At 36.1% G+C, this 21,706-nt stretch overlaps 1 long non-coding RNA gene and 1 pseudogene across 2 annotated transcripts; both read left to right on the top strand.

The window, feature by feature from the left end:
* The first annotated feature begins 17,714 nt into the window (after positions 1–17,714).
* On the top strand, positions 17,715–18,555 carry LOC145168994 (RING-H2 finger protein ATL78 pseudogene; annotated as a pseudogene).
* Positions 18,556–19,408: 853 nt separating this feature from the next.
* On the top strand, positions 19,409–21,358 carry LOC145168995 (uncharacterized). 2 transcript variants are annotated; one of them, XR_013742223.1, is made up of 4 exons: positions 19,409–19,771; positions 19,844–20,205; positions 20,420–20,517; positions 20,610–21,358. It is a non-coding gene; the product is annotated as an uncharacterized LOC145168995 (long non-coding RNA). The 2 variants fall into 2 exon arrangements; XR_013742224.1 differs by having other exon boundaries at positions 20,657–21,358.
* The last annotated feature ends 348 nt before the right edge of the window (positions 21,359–21,706 follow it).

Raw genomic sequence — 21,706 nt, forward strand, 5'->3', positions numbered from 1 at the left:
TTATTACTTCCTCAAAATTCAAATTAGGGTTTCAAAATTATCTAGCATTAATTGGTTCAGATTTTATCAAATAAAATAACAAATAATGATTAATAACTAACATACTAATCTAATTAATCAAGCAAAATCAGGAAAAATCATTTTTTTTAAAGACACATCGCGCCCTATGATGAAGGTTTTTTTTTTCTTGGTTTCATCTTTTATGGTAGCTTGGAGAATGAGTTAATTCTGATCAATTCTTAATTAATCTGTAACACCGTAAATTTTCAAACAAAAGTTTCATTTTTAAATCACATAATTCTCATAACACATTTCACCAAAATCCATTTTATTTAATTTACAAAACGTAACCCTATAATTGTTTGACTAATAATCCAGGATCCTCAAAACATAACTCTTTCTCTGGTGTGTACAATCAAGCCGGCGCCTTCCGGCGATCCTGAGAAGAACTTGAAACACATATCACATAACATGATAAGCACAAAGCTTAGTGATTTCCTCAAAATACCACACATATCTCATTAGCCTCTCATGGCTATAACTCAAATAAGACCCTCCGGTCAATGTGTCTTAGTGGGACCCTCTAGTCCCACAACTCGGGTGGACCCTCCAGTCCGATATCTAAGTGAAGAACCTCTGGTCTCACAACTCAGTTTGGACCCTTCGGTCCTGTCTCAGTGGAAACCCTCCGGTCCCACAACTCGGGTTGGAACCTCCGGTCCTGTCTCAATAAAACATAGAATATAGCATATATATCACACAAAAAAAATGCATAATATCACATAACTCAAATAAGCACATATGACCCTCCGGTCACACAAAGGTTACCACTTTAGGTAAGTATAGTGAGAAGACTCACCTCGGATGATGAACAGCTCCTATAGATGCTGCTGCTGCACACAGGCCTCTAACACTGGACCAAAATTCACAATTACCCAATTAAGATCTAAGTCCAAGCCCTCACTCTATAGGTCTAAAGGTAGTCCACTAACTATCCCATCAATAACATAAAACTCATTGGGCCCACCAAGGCCCAATAATGAATGGGCTCTCCCGAGGCCCAACTCTCAAGTCCAAGTGACAAGCCCAACTCAAGGGCCCAAGGCACACATATATATGTATTCCTCTGGTCCAAAACTCCAGTGAAACAAGCCCAAACTCCAGGCCCAAAATGAGACTTAGCCCAAAAGTCCACATTGAGGTTACGCGGGGCGTACCTCCCTTGGTATGCTCAGCGTACGCACGAATCCAGATTAGCCATCGGGGACATTTGGTCAGTACGCTGGGCGTACTGGAATTACGCTCATCGTACGTCCAGGTTTGCTCTTCCTACTCATTTGGTCTTAACCCGTTAAGACCTTAACTCAAATCTCAGATCTAGACTCCCTAATGGCTTTTACTCCATAAATATTGTGACTTTAAGATTTTGCATGGCTGATAAAGTCACAAACACCCAAAACTCTCACTCTCTTATCTCAAAATGCTCATATCTCATGCATGGGTTGATTCAAACATCCAAGTCTCGATTTTTATGACTCTACACCACTATAGACACTCAAAGAAGCTAATAATAATCTCTGGAGCTTAATATCTCATAAAGTCTCAAACTTTGGGACTAAAACCCTAAAATACACTAAAATGATGCACAAATCAAAAGAGTGAGAAAGCTTTGAGCTTTATACCTCAACATCAAGCTTCCAACTCAGATAAGCTCAGATCCAAAGCTTGGAATCCCACTCCTTCTTCTTCAAGGCTCGTTCTTCACTCCAAAGAAACACAAGATCACTCCATAGCTCACAAATGGTCACACAAGCTCAATGGACGAGTATTTAGGGTTTGAAAGGGTTTATTGTTTAAGGATGGTAGCCAGGAATGAGGCCATCTGATTCTCTATATAGGGACACCCCCTCGTTTAGGGTTTCATTCTGTGCCTAGTACGCCCAGCGTACCCTCTCGTACGCGCAGCGTACTAGGTGGCTAAGCTTCAAATTCACGCATATGAGTACGCTAAGTGTACACACACGTACGCCCAACGTACTCAGCTGCCACCTTTCTCAAGTAAGGGACCTATCTTGTCAAAACTTCAAACTTCCATAGTTTCCTCGATATATCTCCGTTTCCAATGAACCTCATATCCACGGAAAGGTGACGAGAAGCCCTACGCTTCTAGCAACTTGTCGCAGCCCTGAGGCTTCCTCATGCTCGGGTTGCAGCCCACTAACCCTAAATCACAGACGATCCGGAACAGGATGTTACATAATCATTACTATTTCTAATTAATATATCAATCATATAATATATTAACAAATCATTTATCTCTCTCTCTCTTACAATCAATCCAAGCCATTTCCTGATTATGAGGGCAACCCAAAAAGGACTTTAAGTTTATTCTTCAACATTATACCAATTTAGTTAGGAACTTAGACACCATAATCCAACACTTCATGCATATGAAAGTATGATGGTATAACTATAATAAGGATAGAGGAAAACACTTCATACATATGAAATTATGATGGTATATCTATAATAAGGATAGAGGACAACACTTCATACATATGAAAGTATGATGGTATAACTATAATAACACGCGAACAATGACACACACTGAATTATGATACACATTTTTTTTGTGTCCTAAAAATGATGTCAACTTTCCAAAATTTGAAAGATAGAGGACACACATTTGTATGTACCCTAAAATTATTGTCCAACAAAAAAAAATACAAACGCGGAGGATACTTAGCTTAAATACTTGTCATGTAAAGGTGTCGTTTTCTAATTTTTTTCATGAACGTGCATAAAGTTTTTTTAATAGCCAAGGGGGAAATGAAATCCCAAAAAGTTAAATACCCTGCCTTGTTCTATATCCCTTTTCCCCATGGAAGCAACCTCTCTACCCTCTACTGATGGAAGCAATCCCTCTACCCTCCACCTTCTTCACACAATCGACATGGCCTTTAGTCTCCCCTACATCTAATCCTCACAAACCCTAGAAAAACTTCATTAGATGTTTCACAAATCATTCCACACGAGCTCCACACAAAAGCTTTGAGGTGTCGGTGACCTCAGGACCTCACAAAATCTCCCGCTTCAAATGAATCCTCCCAAATTTTAGGGTTTTTTGTTCAGGACCTCACAAAAGCAAACCAAACAAGAGCATGGGTGGGTGATTCACACAATCGACTCTCTGCTCTCCCTTCTTGTCTCTCTATTTTGTTATCCCGTATCTCTACTTCCTAACACGCCTTCGTCTCCACCCTTCATCCACTTCCACCGCCTCCAACCCTAACAGATTTAACTCTCACTCTCAATATCTATTAAATCTTAATCTTTGTAGGGTTTTGAGAAAAGATTTTTGCTATAATCGGTGTTAAGGTGTAAGCCATAGGGCTATACATAAACCACAAAACCGTGGATAAAGTAGAAACATGGAAAGGACAAACAACGTCTCAGATCCAAGGCGATTCTTATGTATTCGACTTAATCTGTCAAGGTAAATCTCATATTCCTTATGTTAACTTTTGTGAAAATCGTTGCAGATCATTCTAGTCAGAGACGTCGACGGAAAAGCCTTTTGGGATGCCTTGAACGATGTGATTTCACCCAGAATCAAATCAGTAAACGCTGTTGATGAAACCTCTCTCCCGGATTTTCATGGTATCTTTCAAGAATGACCATTGAAGAAAGGAACCTTCGTCTTCTTAAGCTGGCTCGATTCCTCCAGAATTCTGGTTCGTTTATACTTTTATTTGAAGGAAAATCATGAACATGGATTTACTTGATTACTTCTCCAATTCAAAGAAACCGTGCATCTTCTTCTGATTTTTTATTTTAGTCGATTTAAACTATTCTAAAGCGTTTTTAAATTTTCTATTCCTTCTGCTTCCTGATTGAGTGAAAGTAGCTTGAAAGTTGAAGTTTTTCTAATTCTTTCTTTCATTCGTGAACTGAGGTTTGAGGTTGCTACATATGTTTCTTTTTTATTGTGCTATCTAACCAATGATCAAATGTTAGGGTGCTTTTTGAGCTGATTCTTTTTTATCAGAGTGGCAGCGAAAGGCATAAGGTTCAATCATTACGGGAAAGCATTAGAGAATGATATATATATATATATATATATATATATATATATATATATATACTCCCTTAAACACAGGGATAGCATTTGGTAAGCTAAACTCCATTTTTGCTAATTGTGTTTGCCTTTCTTCCTAGGTGAAATACGGCTAAAGAAGTAATTCGATGTTAGGAAATGTTGGCTTGTGTTTCTAGGTTGGTTGTCACAAAACAATAAGAATTGGAATAAGATAACTAGATGATTAAAATCAGGATAGTTAAGTAATTTCACATATGTCTCACTATTAGTTTTCCTGCCTAACATATAATTCAAATGAGTTTTGCAGCTAATTTTTTTATTAAAAACTCTTGTTTTACCAGCAGAATTTTCAAGAATGTGATTACTCCTTATCAAATAGTTTTCAGACCTTAATACATGCATAAAATTATTGACCTCTGATCAGGAAGGAGAATCTAGTAAGCCATCCTTTATAACTTTCAAACTGTTTAACTTTCATAAGTGTTTATTTAAGATTTTCTATTGCTAATCAAAAGTCACTTAAACATATCATACTATTACTACATGTGAGCTTGATGCTAATACTGATAAAAGGAAGTCACATGATGAAATTGGGATTTTAACTGTAGATCTAGTTTTCACATTTTAAACTTGTATGAAGTCTCAGTTTTATCATTTTATTATATAAGAACATCATTTTCCTTGCACAAATTTTTTTGTTACTAACATGAGGTTCAAACCAGCTAACCAAAATCTACGGCACAAAAAGGGTTTATGGTCACCTGATGAAGATAAATAGTTCAAAGACTACATCATCAACCATGGTCCTGGCCGCTGGACTTCTGCCCCCATTAATGTTGGTAAGTTAATTAACATCATAAGTTATAAGTGATAATAACTTGTGTCTTGACATTTAGAGTTTAATTTATGGTATTACCAATATCACAGGTTCATCACTTTAGTAATTTGGTTGTTTATTAATTTTCACTGTTGTATTCCTTTCAGGTCCTGGTGGACTCTTTGAAGTTAAGGAACACCATTGATGTTGTTAACACAGCTAGAATGTCCCCCAAAATTACAACAAAAACAAACCTCAGGTAGTGCTAAGTCCATAACCCATTGACATAATGAAACAGTAAAATAAAAGGGCAATAAAGTAATTTCAAGACAGCCCCTACATAAAGCAATTACTCCTTGGTCCTTCTTGCTCTTCTACTGTAAACTAGGAAATCTTGGGGCTTATCAGCTACCCTAATTTAGAGATTATGGAGGGAATTTAGAAATCAGAATAACAATCTTGATGTTTATGTTGGATTGGGTTTACTTGTTGAAAGATAAGACCTTAATGAAGCCATTGTTACGGAAAACCATGTAAAAAGATTATTCTTATTTCCTTTTTTTAATGTAGAAAGATCATTCTTTCTACTGGCCTAATTGGTTTTGATGTACCTAATAATGGTGGTATGTTGTTTGGTATTGATCATTTATTTTAATTTTTGTTTATAATTGCAGATTTAATTGCTTTTTTGCATCCCTATTCTACTCGACATGGAAGCTATGTTAAATCGATCTGGGACTCCTACCAACTATCCAACTGTAGACTATCAAACTTCTGACTCTGACATGTAGTAGAGAAAACAAGATCATTTGGCATGTCTGATGAAGTATGAGGTAATTGTTTGCTATCAAATAATCAGGTAATTGTTATATCATATTCATAACTCATATCATTCATTAATCAGGTGATATTTATATTTCTTATGTTTGCTTTTGTATCATTTGTAACATTTTGGTTAGGTAAAAAGAGGTGCTGAGATGTCAAGAAAGCTTCACTTATTTAAAGATCAGACACACAAGGCCGATTTACTATATTATGCTCTTCTTAGGTTGCAAAGAGGAATTAAGGAAATGGTTTCTTTTGATGATACATTTATTGTATGAAATAGATTTTTTGTATGAAACACAAAGTAGATAAGAAGAATAAATATTGGTACATTTATTGTATGAAATAGTTTGTTTTTGTTACATAATGTATTCTATGTTGTGATATGAGAAATTAATTGCATTTTAATGTGAAAATTAGTAAATCTATAAGTATATAATATATATATATATATATATATATATATATATATATATATATATATTAAAAAATATATTTTTTTAAAACATTTAAAATTATGACACGCAATGAGTGTCGTAAATGTGCGTCATAAGTTTACGACACGCAAATGCGTATCCTCTTCCTTTATGATAGGGGCTTCCTTGATACACACTGAGTGTCATCTATGCGTGTCGTAAATGCGGTTCGTAAGGTTACGACACACAAATGCGTTTCGTCTTCCTTTATGACAGGGCATTCCTTGACACGCATTTACATGTCATCTGTGGCTTTTATGACACACAATATGTGTCATTAAAGGGTGTTTTTGTAGTATTGTAACCAATCAATGAAATTACATTGTTATTACTAATTATATAGTAGTTAATAATACGTATAGCTTTGATACTTACCTATATCCGACATCTTCAAAGACAATTTTTATATAAGATGCATCTCCTAGACTATTTATCTAGAAATGAAAAACACTTTCTTCTCTAGTGATATGGACTTCATATGTTGAAATTTCAAGGAAAGATATTGGTTTTTCTAGGGTTGATAGACCATCCTTACAAATATGAAATTGCAAAATCAATTACATATTTTGATTCTATTTATTCTATAAAACAAAAAACTCACCTGTGCTGGAAAACATTAGCCACAATGCAGGGTTAAGATTAGGAGAACCTTCTACAATGTCTTTAGATGTTAAGTATCTCTTACAACCCGTCCTCTCAGCATAAAGTTGCTATTTTTAAAAGATTCCTAACAACGAAGGTTGATGGATTGATATGCTAAGAGGAAGAACATTTAATAAGTAAGCAAATTGAATATCAATCCCTACATTAAACTCCCTAATATTAAACGAAATAAATTATAGACCCCATTATAATTTAACAGATACCTTTATAGTCGATTGTTCATGTATACGAGTAATCGATAGAGGCGTGGATGGTAGGCGGTGACTTTTTACGATTTTGTGAATATGGAATTGAAGGTAGTAACCATAATGCTAACCCATCAGTAGTAGAGGAGTACCATAGCGTCCCATCATTTACCATGAACGAGTAAGACATAAAGGGAAGGTCTAACTGATTATGACCAGTTTCAACATAACATTGACCATGATGTCAAGCTACCAACTTCGGAATGTCGGAATCTTGGCTTTTCTTGATGCCACAATAACTTTTTCTATATCCATATGGGAAAAGGCATGGATGCCTAAAAACAAAACAAAACGATTCAGCTTTGTACATAAACCCATCACAATAAGAGAAAGAAGAACAATTTAAAACCTTGAGGGTGATCGTTATGTACTTGTAGTGTAACATCCTGTTTCCCGTCATTTCTTATTTCAGGGCCATGTGATAGAAGTCGATTGTGCAAAGGCTTTGGGCCTTAAGGAGGTAATGTTTAGACCTTTTGGAATGAGGCAATGATGGTTATGAGATCTAAACCTTTGAAATGTGTTTTGGAAGGAAAGGTAGAACGATAAATATCATAGGCTGGGTTCTTGCATGAAATATGGATTTTTGTTTGAGAATTTTTTAGTCCAAGATATATATATATATATATATATATATATATATATATATATATATATATATATATATATATATATATATATATATATATATAGGGTTGTAGCGCTCCTCAATACCTTTCTGTGGATATCAAGAACGTCGAAAACGGAGTTTGAACAAAGAAGTTACGACCGTTTGAAGTTAGGACGATTTTTAAGTTAGCCGCGTACGCTGGGCGTACTAGGGCATCCCTAGTATGCTGGGCGTAAATTGATTACGTTGGGCGTATGCGATCAGTTCCCAAACCCTATTTTTGTGGTTTAAGTCCTATTTAAGCTCCTTAACTTCCCCAAACCTATTCCATTCTCAGCCTCCACCTCTCCAACACCCTCCCTTGAAACCCTAACCCTAGTTTGAGCCTTGTGAGCAAAAGGAAAGTCTTTTTAAGTGCTTTGGAGTGTTCTTTGTGCACCTTGGAGAAGAAGGTACTCATCGAAGAAGCGATGGTTGCATTGGAGCTTGTAGATCAAGACCTTGTTCACCTTGATCTTTCCTTTGGAGGTATAAAGTTTGAATCTTGATGATGAAATTGTTAGATCTAGCTAGTTTTGGGTGTTATGAGCTTTTGGTCACTTTAAGTGCATAACGTTTAGATGTTGAAAGTTTGTGACCTTGTTATGGATAAAGTTGGAAACTTTATCCATCTAAACATCATATTGATTTAGATCTGAAGGATGGAGACTTGGACTTAATGGATTAAGTTAGAAAAAAGATGCATTTTTGGTCCCTTTAAGACTTAAAGACTAGATCTTGTTCATTGGGACCATTCTAATGCATAAAGTTGGAAACTTTATCCATTATGGAGCTATTAGGAACCATAAAAATGTGATATTGGTCCTTTTATCCCTTCCATGCAAGAGTTGTGATGTCTTAATGGATTAATAGGTTAGGGTTTTATCTTTTGGAACTTCCCTCGCCATGGAAAGTCATAAAGGTGGAAACTTTATGACTTAAGACAATGTTTTCAGGCTAGATCTGAGTTTGGGTGAAAAGTCCTTAAGGGATTAAGTGCTTAATGAAGGAGTGGGGTCAGGCTGCGTATGCTGGGTGTATATTGAGTATGATGGGTGTACTCAACTGCCTTGTAATTAGACTTTTGTTGACTTCCGTTGACTGTTGACTTTCTGACCACGTTTGACCTTGGGTCAAACTTGAGGATTTTGGGCCATTGATTAAGATTTTATCTATGGTTTTGATGTTAATGGATTCGCGGGAGCAAGCAATGCAGAAGGGAGCATATCACAGTCTTTCAAGGTTCTTCGATTCAGGTGAGTTTCGCTTCACTGTACCCATGGGTCGAAGGCACCAATGTCGGCCCACTAGTTTTGGTTATCTTTAGTAGAAGGATGCTGTAACGCCATGATTTTCACCTCAATTTTTTTTAAACACCTTTTAACGGAAAATCGCAACAGAAGACTTTATTTAATTAATTCAAAACATTTTCAAACCACAACATTACTTCAAAATTCAAACATTATTTCAACCAATCAAAATGTCGCGGAAGCAAAGTACTTTAAAGTAAATAATCAAAAACGTGTCCAACATTGGTATCGATAGTAAAATCTACTACCCATTAGCAACCCCTCTCAACAATCCAAGCTCCTAAGCTACCTGTACCGATCACATGACACAAAGTAAAAGAAACAAGTGTCAGCCCCTGCTAAGTGAGTTAATAAATGTTGAATATAGTCGTAGGGAAACGTACAATTTCCCGAACGGGTCAACAATTCAGTTTATGAGATCATAACATTAAGCAACGCATACTCACATATAACAGGAAATTCATCACGTAACACCAAAAGCATAACATTTCACCAAAACAACACTTATCACCAAAAGCAACATATATCACCAAAAGAAATAGATATCATCAAAAGCATATCACCATAAGCACATCACCAACAACATAATACCAAAAGTATGTCACCAAAAGCATATCACAGAAAGTATGTCAACAAAAGCATATCACCAAAAGTATGTCACCAAAAGAATAACACCAAAGTAATGTCACCAAAAGAATATCACCAAAATCATCGCATATCACCAAGGGAACTTCCCAGTTCACTACTCGTGTGCCAGCATTGTTGAATGCTCTAAGTGGCTCATGACTTCCACCCGAAACACCAACCCCAGACACCCCTTTCGCTATTCCGACCATGCGAAACACAAGTGTTCTGCGATGTCGTTCAAGATATGGTACCAATGGTGTCGTACATCCATAACACCTCCCAATCCAATGTGATGTTTATACTAGCCCTCCTCGGTAGGACCACACCACTCCAGTCCACGAACATTGTAGTGAAAATGTACGTGTACCATGTGTCGTGGGATCTTCTAGATAGAGCGGGTGACTAACACCAAAATGGCTTAAGCTCTTTTTATAGGTCCTCTTTCAATCTAGTAGCTCACCAAAGGTATCCGGATAGGGTTTAAGGCAAGTGTCATAAACTACCCAACCCACTACGCAACACCCGCAAGATTTAACAAATCATCAAGTAAAGCATGCAATTAAATACAATCAATTAATATCATCATGTTCACCAAATTCATCAACGATTCACCAAAGCATAGAAAACTATCATCATTCAATCAAATTTATGCTATCATACCATAAACATCATAATCATCATAATGGAGTCTAATATCAATTTAGACCCTAAGTATTGAAACGATCAAGCAAACATATTAATTGTACACATCATACTTATACACAAAACATTGACTAATTTTGACATAAAGTGAATCAATGGTCCGTGTGTGAAATGTACTTTGCGACTTATGCACAATTAGTGAGTAAAACTACTAACTCATCTTAGCCTTGACGAATCCTTTATTAATTCCATGTTTTGATCTCCCTTGAAGTTTTGAAGACCTCACCTAAACACATATATCATCAAGTTATTAAGTGCATTAAAAGTCTACAAGTTTAGCTCAACATACGTTAAATTTTATATTGTATTTTTTTATAATTCAAGCCAAGGTCACTATTCAGTGTTTCGGTAATAAAACAGAAACTACAGTTCTAATTGGGATGACATCAAACTTTCTGGAAAGTAGACTTGATTTCCTAGAACTTCATGCGAGAGGAGCATCATCCAATTCTGCCCAAATTAGCAGCTATAGCTCTTGCAAGATGGGGTGAAGTTGTTGTGCAGAATTGCAACATTCACCAAAAATCACCATATGCTTTAAGACTTTAGGTAAAGGATTAAAGTCACTCATTTTTACACACAAAAGGATTGAATGATAGTATTAAGAAATTAATTTTGTACTTTATGAGAATTTCAAATAGATGACACAAAAATGTTGAGAGTAGAATGCCTAAACATATAGATGAACATTTAGAAAAAAGTTCCAGATTTTGACCCGTAACAGCCACCTGTTCAAATCCATTTTAACACCATCAAGGCCTGCAAAATATACAATATTTTTGTATATTCCAACATTTTAGACTTTTAGATTTTCAGGGAGTACTTGCACAAGTCCATATTATTTTTCTATAATTTTATATGGATTTTACAAAATAGGATATCAGTGCAGCTAATTTATGACCAGTCAGTGAAAAAGACGATTTTCACCTTGGTTAGGGACAATATCAGGTCGTGGGAAATATCATGGACAAACTAAGCTCAAAATTCAAACTTTGAAAGTTTACTAATCACTAATACGACTTCTCATAATTTTTCTAGATTTTTTTCAAAACAGGGGTAGAATGGGAAATTTTCAGAATTTCTCAGCAATGCATTTTAAGGGTTATTTGACAACTTAACCCATTAAAGTTTAAACCATAACCAAAATCAACTATAAAGATGAAAATTGAGTGCTTAACAGTAGCAACATGTCAAGAAGTTAAAATAACAATTTCAACCCAAACCATGACTCAAATTACATTGGTTTTATGGGAAAAACAATATATGTTGCAAAAAGAGAAAACACAATTTGGCTTTGGGTTTTCTTCACCATTGAGACACATAAAAAGACACTTAGCAACTTTTTTGATAACCACATGAATGGTCCAAAGCATTGGTCTTCTATGAAGAAAAATTGCACACATTAAATCATTATAATTTAAATGATAGAAACATGAATTTTTGACAACAAAATAGAGAAATTAACTTCACAATTCCAACCAATCCTTAGGCACCATCAAAAACACATAAAAGAGTGCTTTTAGAAGGATTTTGACAAAAACAATTAGCCAAGAACACACCTATTAAGGCTGAAAATCAAACATATGATAATTCACTAGAATTGAGTGAAAAGAAAAAGACTATGTGAACCAAATCACTAGCATTTGAAGCATGGACACAAGAGAGGGAAGAATCAATACATACCAACACTTGCGATCGATTTCACAATTCCAATCTTCTTCAAGAAGTCGACGATTTCAGCCCTTGTTCCCTCATTCTCCTCTCGGTTCGCATCGCATCCCCCTCTCCTTCTTCGTGATCGTTTTTTTCCTTGCTAAAAACCGATCGATGCCACAAGAAAAAGTAAGCCATGAAATTGATTTGATCGACTCAATTCCCTATGAACAACGTTAAGAAGTGATATAATTGGATCGACTCTTGTTGCCATCGTGACCCAAAAAAATGAACGTACTCTCATCAAATCTTATTAACACGTTAATTAGTCATGGGGGTTACATTTGATTTTGCAATGAAAGTCCCTAAACTTTCATAATTTGATTCCTAACAATCCTAACCCTAATAACTTAACATTTTTGAGTTTCCTTAATGACACAACAACCCCTTAACATAAATAACACCATTTAAATGATTTAAGTTTACCCTAATAATTCCATAAATTAATTTAATTTAATTATATTTCTCTTAATTACTAATTAATTCTTTTAGATATTAAATAATACTGTATTTATTTAATTTATTCCATTTTAACATAAAAAAACTAAAATCGTTTACAAACTAATTATTTGTGTAACGGAAGTTAACGTTATTAATGGAATGATTTTTGGATCGTTACAATTCTCCCTCCTTAAAAAGATTCTGTCCTCGGAATGTCTGTCTCTGCTCCTTCTTATTCCTAGGTCGCCTCATTGTTTTATACTCCAAAACGAATCAATGTCAAAGGAAAAATGTGTTCATCAGAAAAGATTTCAGACATATCAAACTTTTCATGCACTATAACTAGATTAAACACAACCACATCAATATCTAACTTAGGGAGTCATGGAGTCCGAGGTACACCACAATTGATCACAAAAGTGCAATGATACCAACTATTTAGTATTACTAGCATCAAACAACATAAAAGCACATATAACACACAAGCATAAACAACACATAAGCAGGTATATATCTAACTAAGAGAATACTAAAGAAAAATTACCTTATCACTGCATCAGACCTCCTCAGCTGTCATATTGAAAGCACGAGCATTCACCTTGGGAACTTCATCCTTCTTCTCATTACCACCTGCTTGAACCTTCAAATTTGGGCATTGAGTACTAATATGGCCCATTTGTCTGCAGTTGAAACACATTGGCGTGGGGCTATTGCAATCATCCTGACGGTGACCCGACTTACCGCATCGTCTGCAACTAACAGTCTTGCTACTACAAGGACCCCTATGTGAAAAACGACATGGCTTGCAATACTCTCGTCGTTCGTTCCCCTTCTGAAAATTTTAATTCTTTGAGGACCCAGATGAACCTTCATTTTTTCTCTTCTCTCCATTCTTTCCAGTAGCACGCCTTGGCGTAGCCAAATCAACCTCAACCTTGAGAGCCTCATCCATTGCAGCCGCTAAAGTGCTGCGCTGCCTCAACGTAGCTCGATACTCTACTGGTAACCCCTCAGCATAATGTTCTACCTATTTTGCCTCGATGGGACAGTACTTCTTGCCAAACTGTAACTTCTCAAAGAACATTGAATTATATTTTGCAACAGACATAGTTCCTTTTTCCAGGGCAAGGAATTCCCGCTCAATCTTCCTCATTTGACATGATGGACAAAAACGATCATGTAGCCTTTGGATGAACGTCTCCCAGGTCATGGCGCAAAGTGTAGCCTCATGGATAATAAAATCCAATGCCTCCCACCACTGAAGGGCGTCACCATCCAACTTCAGTGTTGTATAACTGACTTTTTGTGACTCAGTGAAGTCAACTGAATGGAAAATCAGCCTCGTCTTACGCAAGCATTGCATGCACACTGCTAGGTTATCCCCTCCTAGGAAGACATGGGGTTTGCGGTCCGTGAATGCATTGAAAGAACTACCTCTCCCCTCCTTATGATATCTAGTGGGCTCCCTACTCCGCTCCCGGGTAACTGAGTGGCTCCTCATTCTACTCTTCTTCATCTTCGGGGGGTAAGAGGCCAGTAGCTCGGATAGCCTGCTGCATCCGCTTCATGTCTAGATCGTGTCTCTGTAACTTAGCATCCCGTGCCTCAAGCTGCTCTTGAAGGTCAACAATGATAGCAGTACTCGTAGTTTTGCGCTTGCTACGTGCTGGTTGGGCTCGTGGCTGACGACCAACAGGTGGGGTCTGAAAAATAAACAGTGGCGTCTCGGGTGCACGGTTGTCCTGACTCCCACCAGCTCCTCCAACATTGACATTCCCTTCAGCGTGCTATATGTTCCTAAATAACAAAGAATTTTAAATACACATAACAATTATTGGAAGGGAAAATTCAGGAAGTTACATATAACTATCCTATAACTCTCATACACACCCTCCCCCCTCCCTTTAGATCCTAAGCACCTAAGTGAGCCAGTCTATACTGTGAGTCTGAACACCGGCCTCTGTATTCAGTTCACTCATAACATGGCTCTGATACCAACTTGTAACGCTGTGATTTTCACCTCAATTTTTTTTAAACACCTTTTAACGGAAATCGCAACGGAAGACTTTATTTAATTAATTCAAAACATTTTCAAACCACAACATTACTTCAAAATTCAAACATTATTTCAACCAATTAAAATATAGCGAAGGAAAAGTACTTTAAAGTAAATAATCAAAAATGTGTCCAAGATTGGTATCGATGATAAAATCTACTACCCATTAGCAACCCCTCTCAACAATCCAAGCTCCTAAGCTACATGTACCGATCACATGGCACAGAGTAAAAGAACCAAGTGTCTCCCCCTGCTGAGTGAGTTAATAAATGTTGCATATACTCGTAGGGAAAACGTACAATTTCCCAAACGGGTGAACAATTCAGTTTATCAGATCATAACATTAAGCAACATATACTCACATATAACAAGAAATTCATCACGTAACAACGAAAGCATAACATTTCACCAAAACAACACTTATCACCAAAAGCAACATATATCAGCTAAAGAAATAGATATCATCAAAAGCATATCACCATAAGCACATCACCAACAACATAATACCATAAGTATGTCACCAAAAGAATAACACCAAAGGATTGTCACAAAAAGAATATCACCAAAAGTATCGCATATCACCAAAAGATTCCTATGATAGGCATGAGACACTACATACATCCTATCCCAAGGGAACTACCCAGTTCACTACTCGTGTGCCTGCATTGTTGAATGCTCTAAGTGGCTCATGACTTCCACCCGAAGCACCAACCGCAGACACCCCTTTCGCTACTCCGACTATGCGAAACACAAGTGTTCCGCGATGTCGTTCAACATATGGTACCAACAGTGTCGTAGATCCATAACACCTCCCACCCCAACGTGATGTTTGTACTAGTCCTCCTCGGTAGGACCACACCACTCCAGTCCACGAACACTATAGTGAGAGTGTACGTGTACCATGTGTCACCGAATCTTCTAGATAGACCGGGCGACTAAGACTATAAGAATACTCATAATTTGTAGTGAACCCATTCCACAATGCCGAGAACTATGTTTTCATATTGGTTAAAACTTCATTGTCTGATCAACGCCGTTGCCCAATATGGTAGCTTATAAACTAGGCTGAAAACAACTGAAAGCGATAGAAAATCATTTACCTTTTCCCCATAGTATTACATATTTTTTTTTTCTCGTAAGTAACACGTCTTCAATGAAAAAGACATGATTTTCGTTTTCTACCAGGAAAAAGCAACATAAATCACATATATCATCTATGTGTCTCCTTTATTATCACATAACCCTAGTTGAGTTTCCCTATATTTTCATTTTCAATGGGACAACAATACTCATGAACATGTCTCACTGAAGAAGTGGATGCTAAATTCAATGTCTCCCTTGAAGAATTCTCTCTCTTAGAGGCTTCCAACTCCATTGAGTTTGAATACAATAGATTTGGATGGTTAGTAGATTTTTGCGTTCATGAAATTTTTATTTGTCTAAAAAAGAAGCACATGTTGTTATGGAATTTGAAGGATACCAAGAATTTGAACGGCAAACAGAATCTTACTAAAGTTCGTGCTAACTCAGATAGCGGTGGGAAGCAATTTGCTGATGCAACCAATGTGAATTCCATGAATCCTAGCTTAATACTCCTCCACAACTGCTGAATCGAGGTGACGTTCTGGTCGCCGATAGATAATTACTAGTGAACCTTACGTCAAGATTTTGTGGCGTGTATGCATGTGTTGAAGAACTCGAAAAACCCTGAATGGGACGAACAATTTATAATTTTGTTAGCCCACGCCCTTGGCCACATTAAGTTTCACGCGAAAGACAACGACGTGTTCGATGCTGATGTGTTGGGGTGTATTAAGATTCCGACGGAGAAGATCGTCATCGGCAAGACTATTTCTGGTTGGTTCAGGATGGAGAATTCAAGTAACACGAACTCGGAACAAGGCAACAATGCGTTTGGAGAAGGAGTTTCTAATTTTTGGGGATTTAGGTTTCCCGCTAAAAAAATTAGAAAACGACGGCCAATTGTAATACATACAAAAGTGCATGTCGTAAATTATTCAAATTTTTTATAAGGCATGCCTTTTTTTTATGACACCTACTATTGTGTGACATAAAGCTTATGCCTGTCATTAAAGGACATGTCATTATTTACATGTTATTGAATGCCTTTGTTCTAGTCGTCACAATAACAAAATGTAAGAACTATAAAGAATCAATAGGTCGCGCAATTGATAAAAAAAAAAGAAGCATAATTAGTTATTTCTTTTACTGACATGAAGGTTAGAATGGCAAGAGTACTCACTGTAATTATGAGGAGTGTAAACTATATATATGAACTATAAATAATAATCCATGAAACCAATTTCTAACTGACAATAAATGAAATTATCTCATAAAAACTAAAGTACAGGGTTGAAATCATTGCAAAAATTTGGCCTATCATAGGTTTTGGCAAACAAGATTATAATGAATTCTATCTGCGATAAATTTAAAAATACCTTAAAACAAGATTATAATGTATTACAAAAGTTGTGAATTTGAACAAATCTTGAAACCTCATAAATTGTTACTAAAGCGCTCTGCACCGCACCCTAAACACCTCTATTTTACACATCTAATATACCGGTTCTGACATAATTTAAGGTTCTCATTTGGGCAAAAGTCATATATTTTTAATCCATTTACTTGTATGTTTGAGCGTATTATTAATTAAACGTATATATTCATTCAGTTATTAAATTAAAAACGTTTCCTGAAAACAGGTGAAAAAAAGGTGGTTATCCAAAGCTACAACCGTAGTAGAAGATCCAAATGGTGGAGATCATACATATTACGAACATGGACAAAAAGCTCCACGCATAGCATTTTTTTAACGGCAACACATATCATTATTTGACTTGCAGAGAGTGCGTCGGACCCAAACAAATAGAGAAACCATTTACTAAATAATTACACATACCATAGTGGAAGATCCAAATTAATGGTGGAGATCATATATATTAAAAATACGAATAGATAAATGCCACATGGCTTAAATCCTATACTAATATCCTCTCTTTTTTAATTAAAATACACAAATTGCGACCCTACTCTAATCACCTCTCTATATATATCTAAGCGTCGGTCTTTCATTGAATTCTCATCTAAACAAACATTGATCATTATTCACAAACAACTTAACATGTCAAGACTGTCTACTGAGCTCTTTGAGAATGAAATGAAGCATTTTATTTCAAGAAAACTTCTACTTGACACGTACTCATACCAACAACCAGCGGCTGCTGTGACAGCTCCATCACGGTCAAGCCCATATACAGAACATAGCAACTTTGATGCGAATGTGGTGATGGTGCTGTCGGTGCTGATATGCGCTCTGATTTGCTCACTAGCGTTGCACTCCATCATCAGGTGTGTATTAAGATGCACGGGATTATCTAGTTCAGAAAGTAGCGGTAGCCAGGAAACAACTTTAGTTAAAGCCAACACTGGAATCAAGAAAAAAGCATTAAAGAGTTTCCCAACACTCAGCTATTGGGAAGGGCTGAAGCTACCAGGATTTAACAAAGAATGTGTTATATGCTTGGGTGACTTTTCAACAGGAGAGCGAGTAAAAATACTGCCCAAGTGCAACCATGGATTTCATGTGCGTTGCATCGATAAATGGCTGAGTTCACATTCATCTTGTCCAACTTGCAGGAACTCCTTACTTGAAACATGTCAAAAGTTTGTCACAGGTGGGAAATGTAGCAGCAGTATGTCTTCACAACTGCAAGATCAAGGTCTAAGAAATACTACTATTTTAACCATATTGCCTCTGTCGCATGAAGGTCTTGTACGAAATTATGAGACGTAACTAGCTAGTTCTATGACAAAATGAACGAATCAAATGTAATTACTGTAATACTCATACCTAGATACTAGATAGGTAGGAATTGTCCATTGAGTAATATAAATTATTATTGACACAAAAAGTTCTTTCCCTACAATACGTTACACGTAATGTTGCTACTTTGCAATTGTTTTACAAGACTTTTTTCTAAAGTATATATCATCAAATTAAATTTGTTAAAACTTTACTGTAATGTATATTCTTTTATACTTATAAGTTTGTTAATACTTGTATATAAATAAAAAGAGTACATTTAATAAATAATATAATCTGAGTATCGTTATTCATTCTTGATACGTAATACACAAATTTGGGTGGTGGCGTGATGGCTACTTAGAGGTGCACAAACTGGACTGGCTTTTGTAAAACAAAAAAATAACCTAACCGTTTCTTTATATTACAAGTTGTCATATAACCGGTTAGGATTTAACCCACTTGCCGGTTACAATAATGGCAGAACAAATTTTTTTGCCTGGTTTTAAGCGATTCTCCAAAAAACTTGATTTTCTTTCGGAAAAAGAAAAAAGGGTTTTCCGGGAGAAACCATTGAGCTTGACTTTATTATGTAAAAAGGTTATAGGACTGTTAATGTAGCCGTTCAGAGTGACAAAGTTACCATTTACCCCCTCTAATCATCTAATGTTAGTATAAGTAGGTTTTGGTTCAATTGGTTACCATACACCACAAACAACACTCTCCGTTCTCGACTTTATTTGCATTTTTTTTCTTTGACTTAAGAACTCAATATCACATCCTAAAATGCTTCTGGTTCCGTATCCATCTTTTATAAAATTTTAAAACTTCAAAAAATGTCATCATTGGCAATAATCTCCTTACATTTTATAAAATTTGGTCAAAACAAAAACAATTTATAATACTATTAATTTACAGTTCCATTATGCACAGTAATATGATCTGATTGGTTGAATTTTTTTATTTTTTTTTTTATAGTTTTTTTGGAATGAAAACCTGTAAGACTGGGGATTTAAAAGATTGGGGTTACGTGTTCTCCTCTTTTCCACCGCTTACATACGTGTCCACCTTCTGTTTTCCAAAGCGATACTGATTCGTTTTTCCCACCGGCGCTAACAGATGTGGATTTGGTATGAATTTCACAGCATCATCCACTTTCACCCCATCTCTGATATGTACTCTTTGAAGCTTCATCCATAATGGACCAAAAAACGAACGGTTGCTCTTCTTACGTTTGAAGAGCAATCAACAAACCACAGTCCACCAAAATCGCACTCTGCTTCTTCTTCTTTGCGTCAACCACCATCTTCAAGGAAGTCGAACCGGTATGCCCCCTCCTCTCTTTTTAAATCCATCACAGTTCCTCTTCACCCTTCTTCTTCTTATTTTTCTGGCAGAATTTGTTATTACTGGTGGTTTGTCGTTGGTAGTCGCCCCCACCTCCGTCAACAGCAACAACCAATGCCTCTGCTGTTTCAATAGGATTTTTTTTTCCTATTTGGGTTTGCTTTAGACTACCATCTTCACCAGTCGTATAATTTTTTTTGGTATTTGATTTGGGTTTCCACATTCTCTGCTCCAACATCGGTTACAAAGTTCTTCAAAATTCGATAGTGTGTTCGATTTTGCCCTTCACCACCGCCATCACCTTATTACCCACGAAACATACATGCCTCTATCCACCGTCGCCTGGGTTGGTCCTCAACAGTCAGCACACGTACACGAAAAATGCCCACAGATTTCAGAAGCAGCTAATAAGGTAAAACCGAGAGAATTTCTTATTATTATTATTTTTTTAAGTTCAGCTGTGTGTCGAATTAAAATGATTGTGTGTATGATGTGTGTGAGTGTTTCTGGATGCGTTGTGATTTTCTGTTTCTTTGCTACTTCTGTATTGGACACCCCAACTTTTTGATAGAATGCCTAGCAGAAGATTTTAACCTGTTTATAAAAATTCAATATTTCTTACATAGGTGGAACTTCAAGCGGAGAGCAGCATTTGGGAAATTCTACTAGGGAAATGGTATCAGTCCTCTACGCATACAGGAGTTGTGTCAAAGCACTTCCTCAGGTTTGATGAAGAAAAATCTTGAAAAGTTTTTATTTTTTATTTTTTATTTATAATAACTCTATATAATGCAAAAATTTATTGCCAACTTCCAGCTTCTATGAAGCAAAGCCAGGCTGATTTGTATCTAGAAACTTATCAGGTACTGGACTTGGAAATGAGTCGGCTTCGTGAGATACAAAGATGGCAAGCATCAGCTGCAGCTAAAGTATGTGCCTTGATTTTGTCATTTTCCAATATTGCCCCTATTATTCCACTGTATCTGAATGAAATTACTTGATGTTTTCGTTCAACTTGGTCATCTAAAAAATGCAAAAGCCAACATACCTTATGATTTCTCTTGGTATAACAGGTAAGCTTAGTATTTATCATTTATCATTGTTGGAACAGCCCCTGCAACCTCTAAACATAAAAGAAAGAAAACTGAGAGTTGTTGCTGTACACGAAAAGAATAAAAGAAGAAAACAGATGGAGACTTTGTTTTCACAGAAAAGCTGCTCTCACATAAATCCAAAAGTAAATGGGGCTATAAATAGCCTACAATACACAATGGAAATTAAAGAAAAACAAACTAAAACCTAACCACTAGAATAGGACTCTATAAGACCAGGTACACCACGTTTTTTTTGCTTTGAACCTGGTCAAATCTCTTTTATTCAAATACTATGAATAAAGTTGACTGGAATCTTTTTGCTATCTGGTGGCAATATGAGGAAGGCAGGTGGTTTTTTTAGGAATAGTAGCTCTGAGTTTCCTGCAAATGATTTGAAAAAATTGGTAACCTTTTTCTACAAGGTTAGTTTCTTCCTGCACATACTAGACTATTCAGGTTAGCTATTTGTATTATGATGAATGACTTTTTTTTTTGGTTTGATTATTCATATCATTGCTAAAATAACATTTTCTTTTTAACATTTCAGTTACGTTGGAACATTCACAAATCTTGGTTTCTTATGGTTTAGAGAATTTTATTTGGAATCTTCTCATGTCATTAAAGTAAGTTGTAACACCGTAAATTTCCAAACAAATTTTTCATTTTAAAATCATATAAATTTCATAACGCATTTCACAAAATCGAATTTGTTTAGTTTACAAAACACATCTCCATAATTGATTGATTAATAATCCAGGATCCTTAAAACATAACTCTTTCTCTGGTGTGTACAATCGAGCCGGTGCCTTCCCGCGATCC

This window comes from Lactuca virosa, chromosome 4 (genome assembly GCF_052849685.1).
Source record: "Lactuca virosa cultivar CGN04683 chromosome 4, Lactuca_virosa_CGN04683_v6, whole genome shotgun sequence".
Classification (NCBI taxonomy): Eukaryota; Viridiplantae; Streptophyta; class Magnoliopsida; order Asterales; family Asteraceae; genus Lactuca; species Lactuca virosa.